This window comes from Castor canadensis, chromosome 2, assembly GCF_047511655.1.
Source record: "Castor canadensis chromosome 2, mCasCan1.hap1v2, whole genome shotgun sequence".
Lineage (NCBI taxonomy): Eukaryota > Metazoa > Chordata > Mammalia > Rodentia > Castoridae > Castor > Castor canadensis.
In genome coordinates, this window is record NC_133387.1 from 91,175,483 (window position 1) to 91,190,799 (window position 15,317).

At 39.9% G+C, this 15,317-nt stretch overlaps 1 long non-coding RNA gene and 1 gene segment (V, D, J or C); both read right to left on the reverse strand.

The window, feature by feature from the left end:
* The window catches only part of LOC109696788 (T-cell receptor gamma chain C region C10.5-like), a 105,101-nt gene that overhangs the window by 19,918 nt on the left and 69,866 nt on the right, over positions 1–15,317 (reverse strand).
* On the reverse strand, positions 2,113–7,196 carry LOC141420723 (uncharacterized). 2 transcript variants are annotated; one of them, XR_012445272.1, is made up of 3 exons: positions 7,026–7,196; positions 2,350–2,421; positions 2,113–2,229 (listed from the first exon to the last, which is right to left on the reverse strand). It is a non-coding gene; the product is annotated as an uncharacterized lncRNA (long non-coding RNA). The 2 variants fall into 2 exon arrangements; XR_012445271.1 differs by lacking the exon at positions 7,026–7,196 and adding an exon at positions 2,524–2,581.

Here is a 15,317-nt window from a genome sequence, read left to right on the forward strand (position 1 = left end):
ACATTTTATATCCAAACCATAATATGATGGTTTTATTTCCTGTCAAAAATAGCTCATACTCAATAGGAATCATAATGAAACACAAGAAACAACTGCATTTTCTGTGATCACCCAGAAAGTTACTGTTAACAGAACAGCACTTAGCATTTCAGACGAGTTCTGCTCATTTTAATTATTTCACATTGACGTCATTCCATTGCGTACTCATTTGTGCCTGCCCTTATTTAGACAGATTACAGGAAAATAGTCAAACTCTGTAGTTTCTTCATGCAGTACTCTAATTCTAGTCAAGAACCCCAGTTCACCTGTTCCTTGACTGCCAGATCACTTAGGGTCCCCAGATAGTGTTCTTTTTACATGGCCAGCTTCACAACACACAAGAGCAAATGACACAAAGTAACTGCCTTAAATCTACTCCCATGCAACCTCTGGAATGCTGCAGTCTTCACTTTGTAGCTGGTGAGTAGAGCATGCTTTCCTGCCTGCCTTCCTCTCCTTGCTTCATTCCTGCTGGTGTTCCTGCACAACTCACAGGAACCACCTATGCTCAGTGCCTGAGGCTCACCTGTTGGGGGAACCAAACTGAGACAGGCAGGTCATGACCCTTTTTTAAAGGTCACAACTGCTGTTAGGAACCCTCCAACACAGACACTCTCAGCTGTCATTCTCCACTGTGACCCATCAGAGCTAAAACTACAAAAAATTTTTGTTACTGCAATGACCATGGGATTGATTGGGACAGAGACTCTGTAGCCCGAAAACCAACAATATTTTCCATCTGATAAAAATAATCTTTACGAAGGACTTAGCACATCCTTTCACTCATTTATTTCTGGAAAGGGTTCATATTCTCACACTATTCTCATTTCTGTGGTTTTCAAGGATTTAGGTCAACTGTGTTCATGGCTACTATGTGGTAAGATAAGATGTCCATATTACAAAAGGTGTCAATAATACTGAAAAACATTCTTTTTCTTTTTCTGTTTTTTCTTGGCTTTTCCTTTCCTTTCCTTTCTTTCTTCCCCTGCGTCCTTCCTTCCTTCTTTCCTTCCTTCCTTCCTCCCTTCCTTTCTTTTTCCTTTATTTCTTTCACTTGTAATCCTCCAACCTTGACCTCCAGTGCTCAGATTAAAGCTGTTAACCCATACACATGGCCAAGGGTACTTTCTGATGTCAGAAGTATTCCTCCTTAATTTCCACTCAGTAAGACATAGGTTTCAAGGAGATGGGAGAGCAATGTTTATATTTTTACTGTTGACATTTTATTGCAATATTTCTTATACATTCTCAAGCACTCAGCTACTGATCAGAGAATAAACCATTTAAAGTGGTTAAAATTTTTTATTTTGTTGACATTTGAGGGATATTATATGTTTATCCCTATAGATGAGAGAGAGAGCAGGTATTATCTCTTTTTTAACTCAATGATGCTTTTATTTGGGATTTTCAATGTTCTTGGCAGGACTCTGAAGTCAAAGTCTTTAAGACCTGGGCCTGGACCAGCGCTTGCTGTGTCCCAGCCGTGAGCACTAAGTGTAATCGAGCTGCATCCTGTTCTACCAGACTCGGGGTTTGTATTTTGGTCTCTCATATCCCCAAAGATCTAATTGTTAGATCACTGATAAAATGGGCACTAGACTTCTTCAGGAAGGACTCAGGATACCAGTAAAAGACATAAAATTCTTATGTTTGATGGATCATTTAACTCAGAAAGTCCTCAGTGCTCCAGAATAAATTAGGAAAATAATAACCAGCAATATTTTAGGATATGTATACTTCTTTCCTGGCTTTTAACCCTCTTGTTTGTTTTAAACTATTGAGTTAATGGAAATCTTTGCACAGTCAATTAATAAACAACTAGATTATGCAGTGAGCCTTCCACCCTGTGTTTACAGAGTTCTCAGATAGCCTAATTTGACCATAATTGCTGAGCCCAAGTGGGACTCACTGGGAGAGAAGAACCCACAATGTCTCCCTGGGAAGCTCCAGAAGTGCTGCACAGAGCACATGCCCAGCTGACAGCGCTGTGGTTACCCATGTTGAGAAGGATGTGGGTGGGCACAGATGTGGGAATGGTTCTTGGGTAGGTTATTCTAGGAACTCCGACACTGTGCTCCATCCAGAGGGCACAATAGTACATGGCTTCATCTTCTTTTGTTAGGAAATTTATCTTCAAGGTTGACGTGGAAGTTGGAAAATTTTTACTTGCCTCGATTTTCTTGTTTTTTCCTGCTAAGGAAAGTGCATTATAACTTGTTGAAACATATAATAGATACTCGAACCCTTGATTTGGTTTCTGTCTGTACCAGTGTATGTACTCTTTGTCAAAGTTCTTAGAGGAAACCTTACAAGACACCTGAGCACTCTGATGAATTGCTTTGGAAATTGACATTTCAGGCTGCTCCAACTGCCCAAGTCCATCTGCAAGCAAAGGAGAGAAAACCCATCAACACAGGACACATGAAGAAGCAGCAATAAGGAAAGACTTCATCTCATTAGGTGGAAGGGATGGAGGCAACTCACAAGCCCAGAGAGAGAAGAAGACTGTTTCTAGGAGTGGCATCCTGTCAGCCGGGTCAGCAACACAGGGAGAAGATGAGACAGTGTGGACCTGTGAGCTGGAGGCCTCAGGTCCGTAGCACGAGGGTGGGGCTGTCCTAGTATATCAGAGGAGTGGAGGGTCAGGTGATCTCTTAGGGTTCTTCATGATCTGCTGTTCGAAGCAGTTCTGGGGGTTCCTACACCACAGTAGCTGGGCAGATGGGGTAAGTGGGTTAACCATCTTGGAAGTCTTTCCCGGTATGATCGTGTTCATCTGCGCTGTGAGTTCATGAGTGAGTGAGTGTCACCCTCTGCAATTTCATACTACAGTAATAGTGTTGCTTCAGAAGTCTGAAAGCATACCTACTCCATTCTGTTCCTATGTCTATGTTTCAATGATGTGCTGTTCATTCTAGCTCAGGTGAGAAATTCAACATATATTTTTTAACAACACAACCAAATAAAAATCAGGCAGTGAAATATTTCATTCATATCATTTAGCATGTCATAAGTAGGATCACTTGAAGTATTTTCATTTTTGGTTTCAGCTGATTCGGATGTGACCCAGAAGATTATGACACAGATATATAACATCTCATTTGTAACCTGGATGCCTCTAACTAGGAACAGGACAGAGATTGTTAGCACGTATGACCAAATAATCTGTGGAAATCAGGTTGTCCTCTCTCTCCTTGGAACAGAACATCAACACGTGACATAGAGGAGTATTTTCAAGTCAATATTATGTTTAATACCCAATGATATTATTACAAATAATGTAGCATCTAATAACCATTGAGGACATGCTACATGGTAGGCACTGCACTAAACGTTTCCTCGTATTATTTCACTTAGCTGTTCCCAGAGTCCTTTGAGATAGGTGTTATGTTCTTCTCCATTTGACACAGAGGACAGTGATAAAGAGAAGTAAAGTGACTCATTCAGCAGCACAGAGCTCTAAAATACGAGAAGTCAGATGAGCAACAGTCATTTGCAAGAGAAAATCTGAGTAAAATGAGGCACAAAAATGTCACCAACGTCCCATGTCATTTATATGTTCTTCATACTTGTCTCTACATGTGTAGAGTGGGATAATAAGATTGCCCCACTATGTGCATAGGATCAGAAATGAGCGTGTCAAAGAGATATCTGCAGCCTTATGTTTAGTGCAGCAGTTTTCACAGCAGGTGGATGTGGTGTGTATGAATGGATGAATGGATAAAGAAGATGTTGTGTAAATATACACAACGGGATATTTTCCAGCCATACAAAAGCAAGAAATTCTGTCATTCACAGTAACATCAATGGAATGGGGTTCAAATACCAAACATCATTCCATTTAGCTTATCAGTCTCCAATTGTTTATACAAAACATCTATAAAATTAAAATTTAAAAATAATAAAAATTGATCCCAAAATTATTATCAGGATTACATGACATGAAGTATGCTAAGTCACTACTGTTTGCTGGCACATAGGGTGTATTCACTTAGACAGCTATTACCCACTGAAGGGAACATTCATTACAGTTTTTGATTTCCTATACATTTGAATTCTTCCAGAGAATTCTTTGCATAGTCAACTCTACACAAACAGACTAATTAACTTTTCAGGGTTTTTTGTTACCTTCACACAAAATAAATGGGGGTTAAAGAAGTTTGAATACCCATGGACTGCAAATTTGGATTCTGCCACTTTCATAATAAAACTGAATTTTGGGGAATTACATGGCAGATGTATATGTTAAAAATGGGCAACAGAAGCATAATGGAATACTAGTGATCAGCATGAGATGCACTAGTTAAATGTACCTCACAAGGATTAAGAAAGCGGAGGAAATCTACAGAGGACACAATTCAACAAAAACCATGTGCAGATAAATTTTAGATATAAAAATGTGGCAGATTTTTCTCGATACTCAGCTTTTTAATAAGAGTTTAACTTGATTTTGCTACCCTGTACTTATTAATTGCTTTAAAGAACATCAATCGTGCAGAATTGTATTAATAATAATATTGGTTCACAAAGCATTATAATCAATTGTCTAAGTATATTTGTATTTATGTTATTTATTTTATGCTACTCATATGTTGGTGATTTACCTAAGAGCCAACAAATACCTGACAAGGTAATTGTTAATTTATTTATCCTTTTCCTAACCTCAGACCAAAAACAGTGCAAATAACCAACAAGCTCCTCTCTACTAAGTAATGAACAAGAACGGAACAAAATTCAATCATACCCTCTCCAGACTTGTCCAGTTTCCTGTTTGCTATTGAAAGAACAGTGACAGATCTGGCATGTCAGAAATCAGATCTTGGTGACTTTGTAGAAGGTGAAATGAATTAAACTGGATAAATTCACGTTCCTGCTCCCAGGGTGTTGTGTTCATGTGGGGACAAGCATAACCCACATGCTTGACTGCCTGTTTAATGGTTCCCTCTGCTCCTCCGGGTCCATTTTCCAACTCCATTTGCTCTCCACAGTCCGTATATGGCTCTGACCCACAAGCTGCATTAGTGGTCACCTCATCCTCCAGGTAATGTTTGGGAGCAGCCAATGGAAGCATCAACAGGAGGCTAAGAAGGTCAGGGTTCCCTCCCTGACAGGAGGCCTTGCTTTGACTATATACTACCCAGTGGTCAAGATGCAGTGCTATCCACCCCAAATCCAAGACCCATTAGGAGGAAGTGGGAATGGCCATTCTTTTCCAGGCCAGTGGAGCCACTGGGGTAATCTGTTTCTCTTACCCCAGGACCCTGAATCTATAGGCTTCAAATCCAAGGTGCCAAAGTACCCTTAACACACGCAAAGCTACCGGAGCACCCAAAGTGTTAACAAATGGTGTCAGTAGAAATTGGGAGTAAATGCTAGATTTAGTTTGTATTTAAATTAAGGCTATGTTACATCACACAGAAAAAAAGAAATGATTAAATAAGTCAGCATACAAACAGATAAAATACTACTTTTCCTTGTAAATCAATGCTTGTCCTGCTTATGGAAGGGAATGCCAGTTGTTTCTGAATATTTATTCTCTTTTTTCTTTTCTTTCTTCAATTTTTTAAAAAACACTTTAGTATCATATAATCGTTGTACAGGAGGATATATTATGATATTTACATATATGTTTACAATGTATCTTAGTTAGATTTGCCCCTCTATCATTCTCCCCCTTCCCCTCTTAGAACAATTGGAACAGGGTCCATTCTCCTATTTTCATATATAAATACAAAATATATGGAGAATACTCACACTCATTCCCCCTTTCCTTGTCCCCACAGGAACCGACCCCTGGAAAAGACCTATTTATTCCTACAGCCCTTCATTTTTTTTAAGTGTATATTGATAGTCCAAGGGGTGTTCACATTGGCATTTCAGGTCTGTATATATCATGCTTTAATCAAATCACCCTCCCACCCCATTTCTTACCCATTCTCTATCTTCATGCTCTCCTAATAGTCAAAGCTAACAGTACGGTGCTTTATGTTATATTCATATATAGATGGGTTGATTAGTATTTTTCATTCTCTAACATTTTCTGTTCATGTCTGACCTCCTTTAATGCCCCATGAAGATTCACTAATACAATTTTGTTCAAGGAGATAAACATTTTTGGAGATGAGAAAAATAGTTTGACAGAGCAGAGCACTTCACAGAGCTTCTAACCGGTAAGTCTCAGATGTCATCAATATTGGCTCAATGTATGAAATGATAATTTTATCATAAACCTTGTGGGTCGTTTGAAAGAAATCAAACTTCTTTGTCAGACATGACCTCCTTATATATGCCTGGCAGACTTCTTAATCAAAATCCACTGCTATAGGTTCCACAGTGCTGTGATTATAGGTTTGTACCACCAAGCCCAGCTTTGAAAACTACACATTAAAATAATATTGCAAAGTAATAAATGTCTCTATTTGACAACTTAGAAAGTACAAAATACTATAGAAGAATTCTAGTATTAGGAAATAACCCGAGTAAGAATCTAGTGTCAGGATCCTAGTATCTAGAGACAACCCTTCAAGTCAGTGCCCATTCCTCTGCTCCAGGCTGACTCTGCTGAACCATTCACAGGATTGGCAGCAATGAGCACCCAAGGCAAATTATCAACTTGGATATCCACTTATGACAACTTGAACTGTGATTTTTATGAGATGACTCCTAGGAAATGGACCTCATTTTCCCCAGAGGACTAGTGTGCTTGAGAAGACAAAAAATGTTATCTCTATGAATTGTAATAGCCATATGTTGGCAGATGGGGAAGCCTAAGTCCTTGGCACTAAATAAAATCAAAAACTGAAATTTAAAAATACACAACTGGAGATGACAGTCTAGAATAACATGATCAAGTACATTACAGCATGTCTGGATGTCATGATGAAAACACTTGCTCTGTGCAATTTAATATATGCCAATAAGATTTTAAATAAATAAATAAATATAAAAGTGTAAAAATGAAGTAATTGTGACAGCAAACAACTTACAGTCCCAAGGACTCCCAGAGCTAATGGCTACAGCAGCCACTCCATGGCTGGAGTCTGTTGTCTCCTCCAGAGCAGCCTGTGTCACCACTGAGAAGAGGTAAAGAACTTAACTCTTGGCTGAGTCCACAAATCAAACTCTCCTTGCTGCAGGGCAAACGAGGCCTCGCCACACAGCTTTCCTGCCTCATGGTGAAAGAGGGCTCTCCCTGCTTGTTAGCACATCCACTCTGTGGGAAGACTGTCATAGGAGGACACCACCTACATCAGAGCACCTCCTAGAAATGTCCACCTCAGAACTACCGTGAGTTGTAACAGATCCTGTGGAAATGTGGACTTAGGATGGTTAGTTAAGGTTTAGAGGCTGTGTGAGAAGTGAGAAAGTCAACCAAATAGTGCTTTGCCAGATAGATGACTTGGTTTCTCTTTTGCTTGGCTTTGTCATTAGTAGCTGAGTGGGAGGAAACTTGTCACTTTTGCCTTCCTTTCCCAAATGTGTCACATGATATTCTAAATTCTAGAGAGGCCTCTGTAACCCCTCATTCTCTCCTGAGCTCTTAGGAATTGACTGGCAGAAAAATAGTTTGTCTAAAAGAAAATGCAGGTGCTGGCCCTAGAAGGTCGTGGTCACCTATCCATTTATTTTTCAAGGAAAATAAAAAAGACTGCTTTTGCTCAGGAGAGAAAGATTCTGCCCAATGGGGCTTTTCTACCCCATGTCTCATGGTAATCCTTGTGTCCTGTAATGGCTCTTCACAACCCCCAATCCCTCCTTCCCCAAAAGATGGAGTTTTAAGACAGAAAAGGCTCTTCTTTTTTACTCAGGGCAAGCCTAGAATAAATCTATTTCCTTCCTTTCATTTCTGCCTCTCAATTTTTCAGTTGTGTGGTGAGCAGTAAGAAACTTAGATTCTGCTCAAAAGATGATACATCTATGCAGTCAGGATTCACAGTGTACAAGGGTTTCCTTCTTAGGTACACACATGCAGTGACATGGCACCTGAGCACAGACAGCTGTCTATAATAGAGAGAGGGCATGACTTATAACAAGGGTCTTATTCTTTGGTTTTTTGCTTTCTTTTTCATGTGCTACCTTCCGTACAGTGAATGTTCAACAATACCAGTGAGCTATGAAGACAGTGTGCAGAGTAGTCAGGGGCTAAAAAGGGATGATGGTGATATAATAGGTACATAGAATCTGCTTTTGTTAAAAAGTTCTGACTCCTTATCTGGGCAAAAGCTACCCAACCTAGAAAGGAATGGCAGAGCCTACAAAGACAGATCACTCCCAAAATGTGGCCAATTACCTGTCATGATAAGGCTGTGCCCTGGGGCAGTAATAATCATCGCATGGGAAGCAATTATTCCCCTCAAGTGGTGACAGGACAACTTCCCCATATCTCCTTCCAGAACCAGAACGGAGGTAATGATCAACCAGGCCAGACTTTTCCTGGGACTATTTAATTATGCATAACCTCCCTTCAGTTCTTCCTCCAGTTAAACCTAACGTTCATGTCTTCATATCTAAGATAGTTTGAAGTTCTTGGCTTGTGTCTTCCTTGGTGTGCCTGTGTCATGAAGTAAAAATAGCTTTCCCTGCCTTTAATCACTACTCACTTCTTTATTTAGCATATTGGGACAAGTGGAAGACTCAACATGTTAGAACCCCTGGAGCTGGGCCTCTGGTTACAGGAACATACACATCTGCGTTTACCTCACACCTGTGTCCTGAGACACATGGACGTATACATGACCAAGACCTCAAACTGAATGTGTGCCCAGAGAGAATTCATTGCCTCAGAATAACCCATCTCTTCTTAACTCAGCAGGCATCATTACTAGAAACTTCCACCAGTCAGGAAACTCTTCTAGCTAATTCATCACATTTCAATCCCTATGGATCATCATACCCAAATAGTTCTTCACTCAATTCTGCATCCCATATTCTGTGCCATGCCTTCAACATTGCCCCTCCCTCCAATTTCCTCTCCACCCTGGACACATCTCTTGTTCTCACTCTCCTGCATGGAATTCTTCACCTTGCCTTACCCTACTTCTGAGACTGAAGTCCAGAGTTCTTAGGACATGAGCCCAGACATAACAAATATAAAGTCTGCCAATGAGAATCTATGAAACTTTCATCCATTTTCTTATCTGTTTCCAAAACGACTTCAGAAGAATTACACTAAATTTATGGAGTTCAAAACAATAACGTCTACAAAATTGTAGCCCATTGAAGGCACTGAGCAAGTGCCATCACTTGCTACCTCTTTGAAATGCTGTGTTTTCAATGGTGACGATTCACTGAAATGAGATTGAAAAGAAAGACATCAATATCCATTATTCCACTTATCCTGTCACTCTTCCATCTATTCCAGAGACAGCTGGGAATAAAAGGAAAAGCAGACATGGTCTCCCTCCTCCTGGGAATGTCTCCAGGCTCTACTAAGAGAACAACGAGTTCCCACTGTTAACTGCTTGCGCAGGAAGGACATTAAGTACCATGTTCTGGAGAAAAAAGCCAAGATGTGCTCAAAAGATATACACAAATATTTACTGCTATTGAAACATTTATGATAGCTAAGAAGAAAAAGCACACCACAAGAAATATGTAAGTATTTAGAAAAAAATTATAGAGAGGATCTAGCATATACACACTGGTGTTATGAAAGCTTAGTGTCAAATGGTGGAATTATAACTGTTTTAATTTCCTTCCTCATTTTATTTGACAATATTTCCCCCTAAAATAAAAATATAAAATAAAGTTTGTATTTTGCTTTGTTTTGTAGAGGTGATCTTGACTGAGAGCAATGCAAAAATGAAAGGCAGCTAAAAAGATATGTTAATATTACAGAATGTGTGACAAAAGGTTAATATTCACTGTGTAAAAGCCTCTTTCAAAACAAGGTAACGACAAAGTCAAACATCCCAGGTATGACCATGGGAAAGGATATGACCTGAAAGATCACACATACATACACACAAACACACACCAAGCGTGTAACTAAAGAATATGAAAAAAGCCACCATAGATAATGAAAGAAATGCAAGTAATTCAGCTCACAAGACTTTAACTATCAGCATGTCCAAAATGCAAGAGAGATAATATCTAGTATTGGAGTATGGTATTTTCATTCCATTGATGGGAAATACAAATAGATAAAAATTTTCTAGACTAGAATTATAACAAAGCATATAAAAACCTTAAATTAATTATTTAAACTTTTAAAAAACATTTAAGACTAATATAAACATTGCAGAATTAAACTTAGACCTTTTAATCTTGCAATGATACTTTTAAGAAACTTTTGGAAATAATTGAACATATGCGTAACTATTTATATAAGTGTGTTCACTGAAATGTTTACAATAGACGATATAGTAATAAAATTATAGCACAGCCAGTAAACAGTATGAAGCAAATATTTCCTATTGATATAGAAAGATATTTTGATATAAATGGTAATAGCGTATTAGCACTCTCATTAGAGAGTATTACACTCTCTAATTTAAAAAAAAATTTTGGTGGTACTGAGGTTTGATCTCAGGACACTGTGCTTGCTAGGCAGGCACTCTACCACTTTAGGCATTCCCCCAGCCCTAAATTTTAAAAATATAGACAGATAAATAAGAAAGTCTAGCAGGCACTCCTACAGAGAATGGTAGAATTAGGCGCGATGTTTTCTTCCCCTGTACCTGTGTTTGTGCTTTTTTCTGTCATGGTATGTATTGGAATTAGTGTAAAAGTGACTGTCCACAGAACAACATTATAAAAATGACAAAGTTCACAGGAGCTTCCCCAAGGCACGGAAAGAGTCAGTGGCAGACCCAGGGCTTTTGAATCTGCTGCTCACCCAGTGAGCGCGCGGTCCCGCAGCCCTGCTCCCCTGCTCTGCACTCATGGACTCAGATGATTTCATGACAGGGGCTGCTGAATCCTCTACCCCAGTGTTTCGGGGCCTATCCTACAACCACAAGCCCCCTCCCACTGTCCAAATTCTACCCATCTGTGAGAAGACAGCTCCAGTGGAGTGCAACCCCTCGCGGCATTCCGTCATCTCTCATTTTGCATTGATCATATCCTGCCTTGTGTCATAGTCACACGAGGACTTGTTTTCTCTTTCTTGTTGGATTATAAGCTCATTGACGGCAGTTCTATGTCTGATGGTTTGTGTCTGCCTCACAGCAAGTACTAGATGAAGAGCTGCCAAATGACGAATAAATGAATGAATGAGCAAATGAATAAGTGACATGACCGCTGAATTATCAATGAGCAAATCAGTAAATCAAATTGACCAAGACAGGTTTTTTCTTGAGTTGGTCTTTTTTCATCTAAAACAGCAATCCTTACCTTCAAAACTTGCTATCTCATCCCCCCAATTTTCATTCCTTGTGCTTAGTAAGAATTACAAGAAAAACAATGAAAATGTTTATGATTCTGTCATCTATCTCAGGTCCATATTTTCTTTTACTGTAAGGTCTTGGCAGTACTGGGGTTTGAACTCAGGTCTTCCTGGTTGTTAGGCAGCACTCTACCACATGAGCCCATATTTAATTTTATTGTCTTTTCCCTTTTGGCACTGGGGATCAAACTCTGGGCTTCGTGCATGCTAGACAAGAGCTCTTCCAATGAGCTACATCCCAGCCCTCAGTTCCATATTTTAAATAATATGAACCCATTTTTACCTCAGTAGAGGGAAATTTTTATTATTTAAATTTGCTTTCACTTGGCTCTCAGACAGGATGCATACATTGTATAAAGGTCCTATTGAATGGCTCCAACCTGATCTCTAGGCAAAAAGTTATAGGTGGACCCCATTTTAGACATTAAAGGTACCATTTCATATAAATAAAATTTCACAGTTCAAATTATAGCTTGGCTATCACAGGGGCCTTTCTGTTCCAATGGAAATTTCCACAAATGTTCTTTAGAACAGACTTTACAAAGCAAGTAACCAGCCATCACGTGTACAGGTTATAAAGTTTGCTGTATCAGACTTTCTAAAATAAAGCACGTGGTTTTGTCTGTCATGCCCTTAAATTAAAAAAATATAAGGTAGCAAAATATATTCACAGCTTCTGCATGGAAGTGTGTGCAAATCAAACTGCCACAAAGAACCAGGACTTCAGAAGAGAAATCCCAGACTTGTAGTGACCTTCACTCCTTTCTTGCCTTCTTGCTCTCTGCATTTCCAGGAACAATTCTGGCTGGACCAGCCCCAAGCACAGTTTTCTTCCAGGCCCTTGACTGTACCTTTTTATTTTTCTCTTATTCCACTTTTTCTTGGAAGGCTTACCTTCTCTGCAAAACTAGCCTCATGTACTTTTTGAGTTTGAACTTGAAGCTGTGGCTTGGTGCTAGCACTTGGTTTTTCCTGCACGACATACAGCCCCGGTCCACCATTCCAGGAGTTCAGGAGTTCTATTTGAACAGTATGCAGGAGGTGAAATTCACAACCCAGCAGGCAATGAAGGACTTCAGATGGCAGATACACTGTGTGCCACCACCAGCACCTCTAACCTGAAGCTACTCCAAGGTTGCTCTCAGGCACCCACACACATGACATTTTTGTTGTCTAGGCTGAAAGTGTGTTTGGGTTAAAGAGCAAGTACCACTGTGTCACTCATTCTCTGCTGAGCCCTAGACAAGCATTCCCTATCAGAGATGGCTGGGAAGACATTACAGGATCCACTCCTGTCCAAGCAGCCTGCCTTCTGTACAAGGCCTGGTGTTTCCAGGGCTGGGGCCAGCATTCTCCCAGAGCTTGCAAGGAACAAAGACACACATGTGGAGGAAAATACGTCACAGGTATCCTGTGACTTCAGAGATACCTTTTGCAAAAACGTGCAGTTCTGGCAATTCTGGCACTTCTGCTGTTAATTAAGAGTTGAACTTAGAAAGTAGCCTGTAATGCAATATGTTGTTTCCATTCTTGGAAATACATTTTCCAGGAGCTAATAAATATTCCATGAATGCTGATATTTTTAAGTCATTTCAAAGGCATAAAGTCAGCCTCAATAATTGTGACTGCAACAGCTCCAACTCCACTCCATTAAAATGTAAAGGTGCTGACTGTTTAGACACTCAATTGCTTTTGATAGAAGTCTTAAATTCAAATGCCATGTATTTGTTTTTGTAAATGGAGAAATTACAACAATATTTTTTTCAATTTTAAGGTCAGATCTCTTAAATTCTACATGCTTGTGCAGCCAGAATTATTTTTCTTGCATTCATTAATTAAATGTGTATGTTCTTAAAAGCAACAGCCATGCTTATTTTGTTTGAAAGAGATATAAATATTGTAGTTGTCTAACGACAAGTTTGGAGGGAAGAGTTGTAACATTATTGCATTTCTGATATTATTAATGATGCTGAAATTAACCTTACTCCCATCCTCCTAACTCTATTCTTACTGAGAAAAGGTAGCTTTGTGTAAGGCAAAGGTGTTTTACTACCCCTGCTGTTTGGCAAACATTATGGGATTTTTATTTTTTAAAATTAAGTAAAGACTTGCTCATTGATTAAGTCAATACTTTTTAACAGTCTTGTAGCCTTACTACTCAAAGCAAAGTTTAGGAACATTTATCTCTTGTGGGAGTTGTAGTATATTAACAAACATGATTTCCCTAGGGTTTCTCATAGGAGAAAACCATATAAGATTTTATTGTTTCAAGTGTGACTAGACTTTAAATGAGAGAGAAAAAAAGAAAAACAGAGGAAGTCATCTGTGCTTCTATAAATTAAAGGTGTCCTGGTTCCCTTTTGCCTCCTCTGATCTGTCTGTAAAGAGTTAAGCTCCAGATGTCCGTCTCTGGGCAGAAGTTAAGTGCTGGTTCTAGAAGCACTCACTCCATTGGTTTAGAATGCCCTGCCTGGTGAGAACTGGACCCCAACTTCCAGATGCACCATTCTTCTACCCCATTAAAATACTTTCATTTCCTGGGAAATGTCGCAGCTGTGACTGTGCTCTCAGAATTCTACCACACAAAGGGATTAAGAGCAATGCACCACAGCCAGGTAACACCGGCAGGATAGGACTCCTTCCACTCCACTGGGATGGTCTTCCCACCGGTTCTACCCAGAGCTGCCTCTCAGCCGTCCCTACAGGAGAGCACAGTCCCGAATGCCTGTCTGCATGATTAAGATCTGGGTGCACATCATGGGACCCAGGGGTCTGTCCTTGGGGGATTCCTTTGTGCCATCAAACACCTTGGGAGGACCCAAGGTGTTTGACATTTTCATCTGTTTATGTATTAGAGTGACAACATCCCTGGAAGGGTGGGTGTGGGGGATAGACATGGAAATGTCAAATAGCAGAAGCTGGGAGGAGGCAGCACTCTGGCCATCCCTGGATCATGGCTGCGGTGTCACTCCAAGGACACCTTTGTCCTTGGCTGGATAACCTTGGACCTACAATTTATTTCCTCCAAGACTGCTTTCTCATCTGTATAATGGGACAGTGATGCTACCTCTTTCATACAACTGTAAGGAGAATTAAATGAGTGAATGAACAGAAAACAAAGGCGATTGATATACTGTTCAGCACACACTAAATGCTAAACAATTATGAGTCCTAGACATGCAGACTGTCTACAAGTTGTCCACAGTGCTGGGAGGGCTTTTAAAACTCCAACTTCCCATCAGCATCTTGCACACATCCATGAGAAATTTGAATTTGTTGGCTCAGAGCAGGAATTATGGAAGGCACGTGTAGAGCACAGTGAAAAGACTGGTTTAAGAAAAGTGTCTGGAGAGTGAATGGACTTCGTTACACATTTTTTTTATGCAAAATTGTGCCTTGAACTCAGGACCTTGGGCTTGCTAGGCAGTTGTTCTATTACCTCTCTGGCAGCCCAAGAGGATGGGTTTCGAATGTGATTTTAATCAACAATTTTGTGGAATAAGATAAAGATTCATTAGTGGGTATTCTATGCATCAAGTTACCAATTTAGGAACAAAAGTGACAGTCCATGCTTAGGGGACAACAGTACTGGGAGAGCTGTGTGTTTTAGTGGTATGGGTCTACACTCATGTCGTCTTGACCTTCAGAGACAGTAAGAACTGGGAAGGCAAGGCGTGAGGGAGACTCTGGGTGGGTGTAACGATGATTGATGGGGTGGAAGATGATAAAGGTGGGGTTGAAGATTACATCGAAGATTGGGGTCCAAACAGAATTCTTTCTGTGCTTTGTGCAAGTCCTGGTGATAGAAATTTCTACAAAGAGTTTTCTTTTTTTCCTGTTCTGGTGTTCAAACTCAAGGCCTATTGTTAGGGAAGTGCTCTATCACTTGAGC